The 13,707-nt window shown below is 51.7% G+C and overlaps 1 protein-coding gene and 1 long non-coding RNA gene across 5 annotated transcripts in view; one reads left to right on the forward strand and one right to left on the reverse strand.

Annotated features, from left to right (window-relative positions):
- Nucleotides 1–13,707, forward strand: part of NKAIN1 (sodium/potassium transporting ATPase interacting 1) — a 42,742-nt gene that overhangs the window by 22,524 nt on the left and 6,511 nt on the right. The window lies entirely within an intron of this gene.
- LOC309637475 lies at nucleotides 5,933–12,209 on the reverse strand. Its single transcript, XR_014250563.1, has 2 exons — nucleotides 11,664–12,209; nucleotides 5,933–7,045 (listed from the first exon to the last, which is right to left on the reverse strand). It is a non-coding gene; the product is annotated as an uncharacterized lncRNA (long non-coding RNA).

Raw genomic sequence — 13,707 nt, forward strand, 5'->3', positions numbered from 1 at the left:
ATTTTACAGATGAGAAAACTGAGGCCCTGAAAGGTCAAATGATTTGCCCAAGGTCTCAGCATCATCATTTTCTGAATCAGACAGGATGTCATAGACTCACACCAGAGTCCAGGAAGGAAAAGGCAGAGTCGGGAGGAGGCACGGAAAGTCGGGAGGTTTTTGTACAGAGGCATCTTGTCCGGTGTTTGTCGGAGCACCTCTGCTACAGGCAAGGGCTGACTGCTCTCAAAGGCTGGCTCAGCCAGGCTGGCTCAGAGGGAGCGCCAGGTCAGCTTCAAGGGAGCTTTCTGAGGGAGCCCTGGGGCCCAGTGAATAGCACACTTAACACTGAAGGTTTGCAGGGGTGCTGTGAAGGCAGGCAGGCCGCCCTGCTTGAGGTGATAGCAGAATGGCTGCAGGAAGGCCTTGCTCTGCTTTGTCTTATTAGCAAGGAAGAAAGGCCTCCAGAAGGAATGAAAGAAACCTTCACTGAAGGAATGAGAAAACTTCAGAACACCGTCTACAAAAGTGGGGATGGGGGTGGGCGGAAGGATTGGACTCAGAGGGACCAAAGAATGGCATCTGTTGGGTGCACCTCTGTGCCAGGTACCCTGCTTTACATCCTTTAATGTCAACTCCGAAAGGTAGATTTAATTCTTTTCCTGTTTATAGACGAGGAAACTGAGGCTTAGGAGGTTTAGACTTGCTGGACATCACACTGCTCGCACATGATGGGCTTTTTGTTTTTTTATAAATTTATTTATTTACTTATTTTTGGCCGCGTTGGGTCTTCATTGCTACATGCGGGCTTCCTCTAGTTGTGGCGAGCAGGGGCTACTCCTGGTTGCGGTGCATGGGCTTCTCACTGCGGTGGCTTCTCTTGTTGCGGAGCACGGGCTCTAGGCGTGGGCTCAGAAGTTGTGGCACACGGGCTTAGTTGCTCCGTGGCATGTGAGATCTTCGCGGACCAGGGCTCGAACCCGTGTCCCCTGCATTGGCAGGCGGATTCTTAACCACTGCCTCACCAGGGAGGTCCCCAAATGATGGGCTTGAACAGAACACATCTCAGCATTCTCCGTGGCTGTCGCGGATCCTTTGAGAGGGCACCGGTTTCAGCAGTGGCGGCGGGGTGGAGGTGGTCAGGCCACGGTGGCGGCGATGCTGTGCATGGACCAGAGGAGCTAATAGGGAAACGTGGGGTGGTGTGCAGGCTCTGGAGCCCACAGCTGTGTGTCTGAATCCTGCTTTGTGACCTGGGGTCTGTGACTTTACTCCCTGCTCCACAGTTTCCACATGTGTAAAATGACACTTTTCAAGAGTGAAAGGAGTCAGTGAAATGGACATGAAGCCACATGTACAGGGCAGGTGCCCAGAGTGGAGGCCTGGCTCTCTTCTCTGGGCTCTCACTGCGCAGACACTTGGAGTTGGTCGTCTGTGCAGCCAGTGCAGGCCTGGTGCAGAGTCAGTGTCCACGAATGCTCGGTGGGTGAGTGAGAAAAACAAGGGTGGAGCAAGGGGCCAGGCTGGGCCAGGCAGCTGCTGGACTGGATGGAGTGAGGTGGGGGTTTGGGCGGGGGGAGAGTAATACCTGGCCCCAAAGGGGCCTGCATACCAGGACGACTGTGGTCTCGTCTCCTTCAGAACAGGAGTCCTCTGAACCTGTGGGGGACTCAGGCCCGGAGTCTACACGATGGGTAAAAATCATCGCAGTTAACCTGGCTTTACCTATAGCCGTTGGCCAGGAAATGCTCTGAATGCTTTACACATCTTCCGTCATTTAGGCCTCACAACACCCCCATGAGGTAGGTACTATTCTCATCATCCTCATTTTACAGATGGAGACATTAAAGCACAGAGAGGTTGAGTGACTTGCTGATGGTCACACAGCTAGTAAGCATTAAAGGTCAAATTCAAACCCAGACAGTCTGGCTTCTGGGCCACACTTTTAACCACTACACTGTATAGCTTCTCTGGGAAGAAGCAGCAAGAGTCTGGCCTTGGGATGAAACCAAGGACTTAATAATTATCCTAATAATGACAGATGTGGGTAGAGCACTTCACAGTTTAAAAAGCATGTTATAGTATAGCAATTGCTTTTACGGTTGTGATCTTATTTCATCCTCCAATTTCTCTGGGAAGAAGATAGGACATTATCCTCTTTTTGTCAGTGAGAAATTAAGATCCCAAGAGGGAAAGTGACTTGTCCAATTAATGATAATTTACTGAGCACTTACTATATGCAAAGTCCTTTACTCACATTACCTCACTGAATCCTCACAACCCCAGGAAGTGGGTATTAGTAGTAGTAGTATTCCCATTTTGCAGATAAGGAAACTGAGGCTCCAAGAAATGACTTTCCCAGATCCCGCAGCTTGTAAGTGAGAGCCGGGACTCCATCCCAGGTCTGCCTGACTCCAGAGCCTGGGCTGATAACTCCTGGGCTCTGTTCTCAGTCCCATTCTGGACAGATGTTAACTCCCGATTGTTTTTGTCAACCTTCTGGTCTTTGCCACCTGCCTCCATCCTCATAGCCACTCCTGAAATTCTCCACACCTCCTTAATGAATTCTCCCTGCCTAAGTGCCTGCTCCATTAAGGTGCTTTCTGCCATGAGGTTTTGACTTAATTATATGGTGTCATTCATTATACTTCATGGGGAGATCTGGTTAATCACCTTTATATTTATCCAAATGTCCATTTGTCTGCAGCTGGCGTCTCCTGGGAGAGCCTAGTTTTTGGTGGGTTTTCTCCGTCTGGGTTGTCTTCCCCTCCACCCTGTCTGAAGTGCTTCTCTCTGGAGGGCGCCCTCCTCCCAGGCCTTCACTGCCCACTCCAGAGCCTGTTGGAGGATTGGCACTGGGGATGTGCCAACAGTTTGGACACGGGGACAGGGGCAGAGGTAGAGAGGGTATCTCCAAGAAGGTGGGAGTCCTAGGAGAGTGGGACCGTGAGCATGGAGAGGGATTCTGGGCCCTGCCCTCAGCCGTCCAAGGAAGGCCTCTGCATCTCCACCTGATCGCCCACCTCCAGCCTCCTCCCCATCCAGAGAGCCCCGTGCTTGAAGCATCCAGCTTCCATGTCCCTCTGCTCAAACCTTCCCTGGCTCCTGGGGCCAGCGGGATAAAGCTCTAGGTCTGAGGCCCAGCCGCAGGTGTTCCCACCCTGCCACCCCTCATTTCATCCATCCAGAGCTGTTCCCAGGCCCATAAGTGGTCCATGCCCTTCCACATCTGGGGTGACCAACTTGTCCCAGTTTGCCTGGGACTTTGGGGTTTATCCGCTCAAGTGCTGCACCTCAAGAAACTCCATAGCCCCAGGCCAACCAGGACGGTTGGTCACCCCGCCCACACCTCAGGGGTTTTGCCCATGCTCATTCATCCCCTAGTAATTTCTTCTTTATTTTGTTTTCTTATAAAAGTATTACTCATCAATGTAACAACCTTACAGAAATATCTCTAGTTGACTCTCAAAGACCCCTTCCAATTCCACTCTCCAGAGTTAACAGTTTGATGATTCTTTTTCTTTCTTCTGCACAAAAATAAGATCATACATCTCAAGTGGCCCTGCAGCCTTTTCACACCACGCAGGTTGCCCCTCTTTCCACACCATTGTAATGGCTATATTGGTTTCATCACAGGGAGATGCCATAATTTACTGTGTGTCCTTCTGAGGGACATCCAGAGTGTTTGCAGTGTTGTTGTTTTTTTTTTTATAGTCAGTTCAAGGCCAAATTTAAATATCACCTCCTCTGTAAACCCTTCTTTGACCCTCCAGGTGGTCTCAGGTTTCTTTCTTATTACTGTCATTATTTTAATAATAACAGTTAACATTTATGGAGTGCTTACTATGTCAGGCACTTGACATACATTATCTCATTTAATTTTCATGACTCCAAGAAGTGTGGCTTGTTATCCCCATTTTACAGATGGAGACACTGAGGCTCATTTGGAAGATAAACCCAAGCAGTGTGACTCCAGAGCGTGCCCTAAACTGCCTCGCATGGTTTTCCACAGGGTGCACTGGAGTGGGTGGTGCTGGGGGCCAGGGTGAGGCCAGATGCCCTCTGTTCCCCTGCTTCCCAGCTGTGCACCAACCAGGTCAAAGCCCAGAGGTGTTGATGGAAGGCCAAAGCTGGTAGCCTGCAGCTTCTAATCCACTTGCAGCCAGGACCCAGAAATTAAGGTTGAGGGAGGGCCTGGTGGGAGGAGCCTCCTGGGGGAGGGCAGGTTCCTACAGGCTTTTATGGGCCTGTAAGAAGGGCCTGCCCCACAGGCAGGAAGCAGAGCGCTCCAGGAGTGGAGATTGGGGGTTGGAGGAGTGGGGTGAGGCCTGGACTTGGGAATGAATCTAGAAGACCCCTTGATCTTTTTTTAAAAAAAAAATATTTATTTATTTATTTGGCTGCGCCAGGTCTTAGTTGTGGCATGCAGGATCTTTTAGTTGCGGCATGCAGGATCTTTTAGTTACGGCATGCAGGATCTAGTTCCCTGACCAGGGATGGAACCTGGGCCCCCTGTATTGGGAGCTCGGAGTCTTAACCACTGGACCACCAGGGAAGTCCCGGTGTTGATCTTCTCAACACCGCTGTGAAGTAGGCACCTTGTGCCCATTTTATAGAGCAGGAGACTGAGTCACAGAGAGTCACTGGCCTGAAGGCCCTTCTCTGCACTGCCCACACCACCTCCCAGTCTGGCGCCTGTGAGTTTGGACCAGATGGTCGATGAGGAGCTAGGCACCCCATGAGATTAGAGGGACCCTTTGATTTTAGACTGACCTTGATATCTCCCTGGGCTGCTAGGCCCAGGGGTTATGCAAATTAATGTAGATGTATGCTAATTAGACCTCTACCAGACCTGTTGTTCTAATGGAGCTGCCAGCTCAGAGGTATAGAGGGATAGATCTGCCCAGAAGGGGCCTGAGGAGCCCCCCAGCTGCGGACGGGTCAGTAATCACTGGGATGAGGGGATGGGGTTGCCATGGAGACAGGCCAAGCCCCAGCCGCTGCCTCCTGACAGGTTCAGGGCTGGCCAGACCAGCCCATTGAGACAGTCCTGGGCCTCTCTAACAGTTCCAGCCATGGTCTCCGAGGGCTAATTACATGGAAGGTAGTGACCAGCTGCTCCCTGGCTCCCCCAGGCCCAGCTGAGGTAGGGGGCTGGGCCATAGTGGGAGGGTGTGAGGACAGACAGATGGCAGTCTGAGGACTTGGGGGCTGGGGAGCTGTCGCAGCAGGTTGGAGGAGGGCGCAGCACTGAGGGGAGGAAGGTCACCCTTGAGAGCAGAAGGTGCTATGGAGCAGGGCTGTGGGGGTGAGAGTAGCCTAGTCTCAGAGAACCACGTGGTGGGGAAGCAAGGGCTCTGCCCCAGCAGACCGGCTGCAGACTCGGCTCTTCCGTGTGCCCGTGGGCGAGCCCCTTGACTTCCCCGAGCCTCAGTTTCCTCATCTATCAGTAGGGGGAAGATTAAGAGATGTGACCCAGGAATTCCCTGGTGGTCCAGTGGTTAGGACTCCGTGCTTCCACTGCCGGGGGCCTGGGCCTGCAAGCCACTCGGCACGGGCCGAAAAAAAAAAAAGAAATGTGACGCGAGTATGAGGGGTAGTATACAGTAGGTACTCAATAAATGACTCTACAATTCTAAGACCCATTGGGAGAGGTTAGTTTAGTTTTGTTGTTGTTGTTTGGCCGCATCGCGTGGCTTGCAGGATCTTAATTCAACCAGGGATTGAACCCAGGCCCACGGCAGTGAAAGCACGGAGTCCTAACTACTGTACTGCCAGGGAATTCCCTAGTTTTCTAGTGGGAAAGAGCTTCCTCTCTTCTTGCCCCTCTCCCACTTCCCCTGCTCTCTGGCCTGGGGCAGGTGTTCTGATGTCTGCACTGAGGAGGCTATGGGCAGGAGGAGGACATCCCGTGTCATGTCCTCCCGTGAGGACAGGAACTGGGCCCTCTGTATTCACCACTGAGTTCTCAGCACTAAGCCTACAAAAGAGGCTCAAGAACTGTTAGTAGAACGAATGAATGAACAGGTGTGAAGTACTCAGAACAGTGCCTGGCACTAATAGGTTAAGAAACATTAGCTGTTACTTCACTGCCCATGGGAGGCTGGGCTGGGTGGCTCATGAGAGGCCCTTTGATGCAGAGCAGGTTCTGCCCCCGCCTCCACTCTGCCCCTTCATATGCCCGTGACTGTCTCTGGAGAGATGTCTGGTGAGTGGGAAGAGCAGTGGGTGTAGAGACAGGGCTCAGATCTTAGCTCTGCCACATCCTGTCTGAGTGACTTCAGGAGACTCAAGTGACCACGCTGAGCCTCCTCATATCAAGGTGGCCACACTAGGGCTGTGGGGAGAGGGCTGATGGCACCTGGAGGAGGGGTGATGGTGGATCTGTGTGGAGTCAGGGAGAGGCAGGGCTCTGATGACCCAGGCAGAACCTAGAGACAGGCTGTGCCAGGGACTGGCAGAACCACCTTCTGGTGAAGACGGGCCATTAGGCTCTCAGCAGAGGTCACAGGACCCCAAGGGCAGTCACCCTGAAGGCAGGCGGGCTGCAGCAACACCACACCTAGATAGCGACTTGGAGCGGCAGAGGCCCCCATTGTACAGATGAGAACACTGAGGCCCAGAGGAGTCTTGCCCTGGGTCCCAAAGCACATTCACATCACAGAAGGAGACCTCAGATCCTCTGAGCCACCCAAGTGCTCTTTCACACAGTCTAACAGTGAGTCAACAACATCTTACGACATTTTCTCTTAACTTTTTAAAAATTATAGCTTTGTTTTAAAACATCTCAGAAATACCAAAGTGTATGTATTTAAAAGTAAAAGTTTCCCCCTTCCCGCTCCCTAGAGAGACGTTCTCATAACCATTTGTTGTGTGTTTCCCAGGCTCTTGATTCTGCATTTACAATCACACACATTTCATGTGTCTTTTTTTTTTTTTACATAAATGGAATCATATTGTTCTGCAGCTTGATTTCTTTTTTTTTTTCACTTAACAGTGATAGCCTTGGCCATTTTCCAGCAGGATCCAGGCTGGGACAGAGAGAGGCAGAAGGGCTGTGGGAACCCTGGAAAAGAAAGAGAGAGAGAGAGAGAGAATGTGTGCATGTGTTGAGGGTAGAAAGAACTCCCCACAGGTCACTATGCACAGTGGGTGGGAAACCAGGCAGAGAAGCCCCCATCATCAGCTCCCGGAGGACTGTGGTGTCTGTCTTTAGACTAGAACTCTATGGAGCCGAGACCACGCCAGCTTGCTTATTGCTGTATACCCTGGCCTGGCACATAGTAGGTGCTCAAGAAATATTTGTTCGATGAATTGAGCCCCTTTTAGGCCCATCTTCCCTGACCTTGCCAGAGACTACCTGGTCTCCATGACTGTACTCCTTTCAATCTCTTGCTGAGTGTTTATTTCAACTCATACTCAAATGGCATGGACGCCAGATGGACCCTGGAGATGGGGACAGAGCTCAGAGAAAGAGAGAAGACCCTCTCCTTAGACGAGTCACTGCCCCTCTCTGCTGTCAGTTTGCTCACCTCTCTAATGAGGGTGTTGGACCAACAGATCTCCAGGGGTCCTTCCAGTTCTGCCATCTGCAGCTTCAATCCCACTACCTCATTTCACGGATGAGGGGCTGAGTCGAGTTTAATTTTGTCAGCTGCCTCAGAAATCCATTGGGAAAAGGGGGGCTTGAGTTTGGGGATGCAGCAAAGGCTGTAGTCATATCCTGAGCACCAACTGTGTACCAAGTACCGGGATGAGAGCTTTACATGTGCTGTCTAAATCCTCAGGACGTTTTCCCAGTGAGGAAACAGGCTGGCTCAGAAAGGGGGAGTAACTTGCCCGGGGTCACACAGTGAGTCAGGGACTGAGCTGGGAATGGAACTCAGGTGTGCCTGACCCCCAATGGCGGGTTCTTCCCACCTCAGCATCTCTGTGAACTAAAGTCAGTAAAGGAGACCAGTTGCGACCAAACTATTCTCCGGAAACTTCAGCAGCCCCTTCCTCATCATTCCCCAGACAGCCTGACTTCTGTATCTAAGTCCCCTGGCGATATGGCTGCAATTTTGGACAGGAAAGTAGTTGACTTGCAGAACTGGCTGGCAAGGACTTGGACACAAGAGGCTTCTGATGGGTTCTGTGGCCCCAAGCCCAGGCCTCTGCCCGCCCTCTCCCCCAGCCAGCTTCCTGGGGCCGGGGTGGGCCCATCTGCATTATTCATTTCTCACTCCCCACCCCCAACCCCCCCGCCTGGTGTTGGGCTCCTGGGGTTGGCGTCTAGACAGACAAGAGCATCCTACTGAGAGCAGAGGCAGCCCTGACTCGGGGCTGAAAGTTCCCATGGCAACTGCATCCCCCTCAGCTGGCAGCTACCCAATAAATAAATAATCAGGGATGGGGGTGGGGAGCTAAGGGCAGGGGGAGGGGCAGGAGGGAAGCCTCGAGGAAGCTTCACTCCGGAAAGAGGGGTGTGTTAGGCTTGAAGTAGACTGGGGACTGGTATTGCAGTTGGCCAGGTGAGAGAAGGTAGAGGGAGGAAGGTGGCCAGATGTGAGAGAGATTCAGAAGATGAGAGAGCCAGTTGATGACAGACTGGGAACGCAGGTGAGCAGGAGGAAGACCAGGGCCTAAAGCTTACCTTTCTAGCTCATGCAGCTGGACACATCCTGGGGCCCCCATCACTGCAAATGGACCAGGTTTGGATGTATTAAGTTCATGATGAACCATCCAATGGGTACTTGGTTATAAAGGGGCTGGAGGCTGAAGGAACTGAAGCTGGGGGGGGACGTGCATTTGCTGGGACACGTGGAGTGTGAAGAGGGGCTGGGCTGTGGCCCTGAGGTGCTCTGATACTTAGGGTCTAATGCAGGAGACAGTAAATAAGGAGTGAATAGTATGTTAGTCAATGATAAGTGCCATGGAGAAAATAAAGCAAGGGGGGAGGCAGGGAGCTCTGCAGCCAAATATAATTTTAAATAATGCTGACTTTCCTCACGACCAGATGAAGGAAGTACTATGAATCACACCCATTTTGTTGGTGAGAAAACTGAGGCACAGAGAGGTTAAGTGACTTGCCCAGAGTTGTAGAAAAACTAGCGGCACCAGGATTCTAACCCAGCTCAGCTCCTAACCCCTGGACCAAATTGTAGCAAGTGGGTGGAGGGGTGAGTAGCAGGGAGGGCGTGGAGACCTTTAAACAGTTTTGGATGTGAGAGCATTGGGCTAGATAAGGCATTAGTTGGAGGGGGAAAAGGGGACTTTCTATTTATTTATTATTTTTAAGTAGAAGAGGCTTAAGCATGTTTAGGAGCCAGTGGGAAGGATTCTGGGCAGGGGAAGAGGTTGGGTTTACAAGAGAAGAGATCGTGGATGATGTGGGCTCCCGAGTAGGTAGAAGATAGGGTTCAGAATGCAGGAGGAGGCATTGTCCTTTAGTGCAGGGAGGGACAGAGCCTCAAGTATAGGGGGTGGGGGGAGACCAGGTCTTTACCCAGGGTAGGGGCGAAGGGGACCCAGGAGGGTTGAGGACAGCAAGAGGATCTGAAATATTAGGAGGAGTGAGTTCCTCAGAGAAGCCTAGTTGGGTTGTGGGACAGCATCGGGGAGCTTTTCGGAGTCGATGATTCCGGATCTCCGGTGGCCCCAGTCTGCCCCGTGGAGTGACTTTCTCCAGAAGTGCTTGGCTGCTTTGCGAGAACTGAGAAATCTATTAATTGGGTTTATCCAGGTGTGGGCTTTTCCTCACAGACGTGATGAAAAGGCAGAGGAGTATGACAGTTTGGGTTACAGGCAAAGCTGGTGGTGAAGTGAGGGGTCATGTGATCCCAGCAGGCTGATGGGCCCGTCATCGTGAAGGGTGTTGGGAAGAAGCTGGGGTGTCTGAGAGGGGCTCTCAAATTGGCGACTTTGGAGGCAGGGCAGTTATGGGTGATGACACATTCCAAGAAGTGGCCGTGGACAAGGAAGAATGGAAGCAAAGGTCATGGGAGAGGACTTGAGAGGTTAGGGTGCTGGAGGGGGTGGCCCCCAGATGTCAGAGTCGACCAGGATGATGCAGAGGTCATGGGATCGTTTTCAAGGAAGGGACAAGACCCGGAGGCCAGTGGACGATGAGTCCAGCAGTGATGAGGGTGGTATAGCCACTGGGTCGCACAGTTCTGCAGGCAGTGTGGGGACCCCAGAGGATACCGACCCCACCTTTGGGCCTGAGGAGCATGGGATGAGAGAAGAGAAACAGAGTCACTGAGAAGACTACAGGGAAAACAGTGTCCTTGGGTGCAACGTTTAAGGGGTGGGGGAACCCCTTAGGGAAGGTGCCGAGGCTGTAGAGACACTTGCTGGTGTGGAAGGTCTCATGAAAGGGGGCCGGGGGCCGGGGGAGGGCTGGGTCAGAGGAGGCGGCACAGAACGTTGTGGAGATCAAGGGCAGAGAGGACCAACGGGCAGGAAAGTGGGACTTACTCTGTGGACATTGACAGATCCGGACAGGGCTGTGAGGCTAGGGGGACTGGATCTCATCTGTCTTTCTGGGACTACAGTCAGGGGGACTCATCCCGTTTATCTGGGGTCCTTGTGACCGGGGGGTTGGCTGGTCCAGAGGCCATAGGGATTACCCCAGGCTCTCTGGGCTGCATTGATGACAGAGTGATTTGACCAGATTTGTGCTTTAGAAAAAGCACTCAGTAGGTTGATAGGCAGCCTCCTCCTGCCAGGAGATCAGGCGGGAGGCTACAGCAGTTGCCCACAGAAGCTTCTGTGCTGGCCCACTTAGGAGAGAGACCCAAGAAGCCAGCCTCACCTGACTTGTAGGCTGACCAGGAAAAAATATCCCTGAAGTCACTTTTTTAAAAAAATAATTAATTAATTAATTAATTTGGCTGCGTTGTGTCTTTGTTGCTGTGCGTGGGCTTTCTCTAGTTGCGGCGAGCAGGGGCTACTCTTTGTTGCGGTGCACTGGCTTTTCATTGCGGTGGCTTGTCTTGTTGGGGAGCACAGGCTCTAGGCTCGCGGGCTTCAGTAGTTGTGGCTCGCGGGCTCTAGAGCACAGGCTCAGTAGTTGTGGAGCACGGGCTTAGTTGCTCTGCGGCGTGTGGAATCTTCCCGGACCAGGGCTCGAACCCGTGTCCCCTGCGTTGGCCAGCAGATTCTTAATCACTGCACCACCAGGGAAGCCCCCTGAAGTCACTTTTTCCCTCTCAGTGCACGTGCACTTGAACTTTTTGCAAAGGAGTAGGTTGCTATTGTCTCCACACAAGTCCTCCCATCAAAGTAAAAAAGACACTCCAGGCACTTCCCTGGTGGTCCAGTGGTTAAGACTCCGCACTTCCAGTGCAAGGGGCACAGGTTCGATCCCTGGTTGGGGAAGTAAGATCCCACATGCAGAGCAGTGTGGCCAAAAGGAAGAAGAAAAAAAGAGACACTCCAAGGCCAGTTATGATTTACAACCACTGCAGCCCTGAGATTATTGTTTCTAAGCCATGGCAACCAGATGGGGAAGATATTCCTCCTATTTTTTGTTCTTATCTTTATTTGTTAATTACCTGCCTGTCACTGCTGCAGAAGCAGGAGTTCTGGAATATTTGACTTGGTTTTTGAATAAAAGATAACAACTTTAGAATCGGGGTTATTTATAAGACACTGAATCTCAATTAAACTATTTATTTATTTACATCGATTTCTGCACTCACCGTTGGAGGGAGAGGCAGCATCGTTCAGGCCTGGGTTATCCCGCTGATCACAGTGGTTTTCCATCCGTCTCCCCTCCTAGGCTCTGAGTTCCCAAAGGGCAGGGACTGCAACGTATTCATTTCAGCATCCCAGCGCCAGCACAGGGCCTGACACAGATTGAACGTTCTGTGAATAAATAAATGATGTACCCTGGATGGATGAGGGCATGTCAGATGTCAGATGGATGAGTAAATGGATGTGGATGGCGTTTTGATGAATGAGTGGGCAGTTGTTGGATGGGAGGCTGGAGGGAGGCTGGAAGGATGGCTCAGAGTGACAAGAAGAGCCAGTGTTCCATATTCAGTGGAAAGAGAGATCCCTTTGGGCCAGTCAGGAGGTCTGCCTAGGAACGGAGAAAACTGTGCTATGTTTTGAAAACCAAGGAGGACTTGGATATAAGGAAAGGGAAATGATGGTGGATCCTCAACTGTTATTTCAGCTGCTTGGGGGCAAGAACTGGCTGGGAGTAAAGAATTGAGCCAGATCCTAGCAGCCTTCAAAGCCCAACTAAGAAGCTTTGACTGTTAGGTCTCCTACTAATTAACCACCATATGTTAAGTCTAATTATTAGTTTATGTGATGTCTCCATATCCTCACAACAACTTCTCAGGCGAGGGATTATCTTCCCCATTTATAGTTAAAGAAATAGGCTCAGAGAGGGAAAGTAATTTGCCCTAAGTCACACAGCAGGACTGCAGTTTGAACTTGAGTTTTAGTGACTCCAGTGCTGCTCACTCTATCAATGAGGTCCCTGAGAACACAAGGGTTTTGGGCTAGGGCCAGAGTGGAGGTGAGGGTGATATCAGGTTTAGGTAGTTGTATCCAGGCAGTGTGTCCCCCAACTACACTATGAGCCTGGGCAACTCTGTCTCACCCTCCTCGCCAGGACCCTGTGCCAGCTGAGTCGAGAGCATCCAGCTGGACCCCAAACCACCAGGACTCCCTAAGGCCTAGCAGAGTCAGGGTAGAAAGGAGAAGAGAAGTGGGGCAGGAGCTTTTGGGAGGGGAAGCAGCCTGGGGAGTTTCTCCCCAAAGGTTGGCAGGCCACTGGATTCAAAACCAGAAGGGCCCTTAGAGGTCATTTAGTCTGGCAGCCTCTATGTAAGAGGATCTCAAGACCCACAGAGAAGGTAGCCTGCCCAAGTAAGCCAGGAATCAGTGTCAGACTCTCAACCAGAAACCACATGTCTTAACTCTCGAGCCAGTGCCAACTGGGAAAGGTGGTGTGTTGGTGCCAAGGTGGGACAGGAGGCAGAGAAAGGCAGAATGGCTGTCTGGCTCTGCCACCAACCTGCTGTGTGACCTTGGGCAAGTCACTTCCCCTCTTTGAGCCTCATGGTTTCTTTCTTCTGAGTTAATGATCTCAGCAGTGCCTTTCTGCCAAGAAGTATCCAGTGAGAAATGAACTTGGAAAGCTCTTTACAATCTGCAGAGCTCTGGGAGGGGAGTCACCAGCAAGAGGCAGGCTGGTGCCAGGTGGGTGGGTGCCAGGGTTGGGCCTGCAGCTTCCTGGGTCTCTGCCCAAGCTTTGCCATCTGTGTGGTACCATCAGCGCCATCTCCCCTTGCCTCCCTGCCAGGAAAAAGGCTTCTGGGATTGTCTTACTTTATCAGGATCTTCTTTCTCCCTCCCTAGGCAGACCCTCTTTTCTCTCCTTCTATGTAGTTAGGACTCTTGGGTGCAAGTGACAGAATCAAAAGTACAAGGAGGGAGAATTTGTTTAGGCATGGCTAGATCCTCAGACCTAAAATGATGTCTCCCAGACACTCCCCTTGCTTGTTCACTCTTCCTCCCTCACTCTCTTTCCTTTAGCTTTGGCTTCCTCCTCAAGCAGGCTGTCCCCAAGTGGTGGCAAAGACAGCCACCAACAACTCTCAGCTGACACTACACCCATCCAGGTATTTTGGCAGATGGCATCTCTGTCCTGATGCCCCAGCAAATATCCAGGGTAACTCTCAGGAGCAGAGTGCAGGCTGAGTGCCCATCCCTGAACAGATCACTGTG

The sequence above is a fragment of the Balaenoptera physalus genome, assembly GCF_965194825.1.
Source record: "Balaenoptera physalus genome assembly, chromosome: 1".
Lineage (NCBI taxonomy): Eukaryota > Metazoa > Chordata > Mammalia > Artiodactyla > Balaenopteridae > Balaenoptera > Balaenoptera physalus.